A 3,040-nucleotide genomic window follows, 5' to 3' on the forward strand; every position below is an offset into this window, starting at 1 on the left:
CTTGGGGTTAATTTTGTATCCTGCTACATTGCCAAATTCATCTATTAAGTCTAGTAGCTTTTTGATGGAGTCTCTAGGGTTTTGTATGTATAATATCATGTCGTCTGCAAATAAGGACAGTTTTACTTCCTCTTTTCCAATTTGGATGCCTTTTATTTCTTCTTCTTGTCTAATTGCAATGGCTAATACTTCCAGGACTATGTTGAACAGGAGTGGTGAGAGTGGGCATCCCTGTCTTGTTCCTGTTCTTAGGGGAAATGGTGTTAGTTTTTGTCCGTTGAGTATGATGTTGGCTGTGGGCCTGTCATATATGGCTTTTATTATGTTGAAGTATGATCCTTCTATTCCCACCTTGCTGAGAGTTTTTATCAAAAATGGGTGTTGGATTTTGTCGAATGCTTTTTCTGCATCAATTGATATGACCGTGTGGTTTTTTTCTTTCAATTTGTTTATGTGATGTATCACGTTTATTGATTTACGGATGTTGTACCATCCTTGCATTCCTGGGATAAATCATACTTGGTCATGGTGTATGATCCTTCTGATGTACCGTTGGATCCGATTTGCTAAGATTTTGTTGAGGATTTTGGCATCTATGTTCATGAGGGATATTGGCCTGTAATTCTCTTTCATTGTGTTGTCTTTACCTGGTTTTGGTATTAGGGTGATGCTGGCTTCATAGAATGAGCTTGGAAGTGTTCCTTCCTCTTGAATTTTTTGTAGTAGTCTGAGGAGGATAGGTTTTAGTTCTTCCTTGAAAGTTTGGTAAAACTCCCCTGAGAAGTCATCTGGTCCTGGGCTTTTGTTTGCTGGGAGCTTTTTGATGACTGCTTCAATTTCTTCCATAGTTATTGGCCTATTGAGATTTTTAGATTCTTCCTGATTGAGTTTTGGGATGTTGTATTTTTCTAGGAATTTCTCCATTTCCTCCAGGTTGTCTAGTTTGTTGGAGTAGAGTTGTCCGTAGTTTTGTTTAACAATCATTTGTATTTCTGTGGGGTCTGTTGTTATTTCGCCTCTATCGTTTCTGATTTGGTTTATTTGGGACCTCTCTCTTTGCTTCTTGGTGAGCCTGGCTAGAGGTTTGTCAATCTTGTTTATCCTTTCAAAGAACCAGCTCTTGGTTTCATTGATTTTCTGTATTGTTTTTTTGGTCTCTATGTCATTTATTTCTGCTCTAATCTTTATTATCTCCTTCCTTCTGCTCACTCTGGGGTTTTCTTGTTGCTCTCTTTCTAATTCTTTGAGTTGAAGAGTTAGATGATTTACTACCATTTTTTCTTGTTTTTTAAGATAGGCCTGCAGAGCTATAAACTTCCCTCTCAGGACTGCTTTCATTGTGTCCCATAGATTTTGGATTGTTGTGTTTTCATTGTCATTAGTGTCCAGGATGTTTTTAATTTCTTCTTTGATGTCATTGGTAACCCAATCAATATTTAATAACATGCTATTCAGCTTCCAAGTGTTTGAGTATTTTGGGTTGTTTTTATTGTAGTTTATCTCTAACATTATGCCATCGTGGTCTGAGAAGAAGCTTTTTATGATTGCAATCTTCTTAAATTTGTGGAGACTTTGCTTGTGACCCAATATGTGGTCTATTTTTGAATATGTCCCATGAGCACCTGAGAGGAATGTATATTCCGCAGCTTTGGGGTGAAGTGTTCTGAAGATGTCAATTAAGTCCATCTGATCTAGTGAGTCATTTAGGATTGCTGTTTCTTTGCTGATTGTTTGTCTAGTGGACTTATCCAGTGATGTCAGTGGTGTATTAAAGTCCCCTACTATGATTATATTGTTGTCGATCTCTCCTTTGATATCTTCCAGGAGTTTTTTTTATGAATTTGGGTGCTCCTGCATTGGGTGCATATATGTTTACCAGGATTATATCTTCTTGTTGTATTGATCCCTTTAGTATTATGAAGTGGCCTTTCTTATCTCTGGTTATGGCCTTCACTTTGCGATGTATTTTGTCAGATATAAGTATTGCTACCCCAGCTTTCTTTTCCTTTCCATTTGCGTGAAAGATATTTTTCCATCCCTTCACTTTCAGTCTGTGTGAGTCCCTTCTAATGAGGTGAGTCTCTTGTAGACAGCAGATGTATGGGTCATGTTTTTTTTTATCCATTCAGCCACTCGATGTCTTTTGGTTGGAGCATTTAGTCCGTTTACATTTAAAGTTATTATTGAAAGGTACTTGTTTGTAGCCATTTCTTTTTGTGTGTGTGGCTGTTTTCTTTCTGAGGTTGTTATTTCTTCTTTTTACACCAGTCCCTTTAGCATTTCTTGCCTGGCTGGCTTGGTGGTGATAAACTCCCTTAGCCTTTTTTTGTCTGTGAAGCTTCTTATTTCCCCTTCAATTTTGAATGATAGCCTTGTTGGATAGAGTATTCTTGGATTCAGTCCTTTGCTTTGCATCACTTTGTAGATTTCCGTCCATTCTTTTCTGGCCTGATGTGTTTCTGTTGAGAAATCATTTGATAATCTAATGGGAGATCCCTTGTATGTAACTTTCCGTCTCTCTCTTGCAGCCTGTAAGATTCTCTCTTTGTCCTGAACATTTGCCATGGTAATTATGATGTGTCTTGGTGTGGGTCTTTTCGGGTTCACCTTGTTTGGGACTCTCTGGGCTTGTGTGACTTTTTTCTTCCCCACCTCAGGGAAGTTTTCTGATATTATTTCTTCGAATAGGTTTTCTAATCCATGTTCATCTTTCTGTTGTTCTGGCACCCCTATTATTCGTATGTTGTTTTGTTTCATGTTGTCCCAAAGCTCCCTTAGGCTCTCCTCCTGTCTTTTAATTTTTTTCTCCAATTGCAGTACAGTTTGAGTGTGTTTTGCTTCCTTGTCTTCTAATTCACTAATTCGGTCCTCCGCTTCTCCTAGTCTACTGTTGATGCTTTCAATGGTGTTTTTTATTGCAGCTATGTCGCTCTTCATTTCTTCTTGGGACTTACTTAACTTGTTGATTTTTTCATCTGTTTCTTCTAGCTTCTTGCATCCTGGTATTGATTTTTCCTCCGTCCGGTGCATGTACTCTAGG

Source organism: Myotis lucifugus, unplaced genomic scaffold, assembly GCF_000147115.1.
Source record: "Myotis lucifugus unplaced genomic scaffold, Myoluc2.0 scaffold_128, whole genome shotgun sequence".
In the NCBI taxonomy this organism is placed as follows: Eukaryota; Metazoa; Chordata; class Mammalia; order Chiroptera; family Vespertilionidae; genus Myotis; species Myotis lucifugus.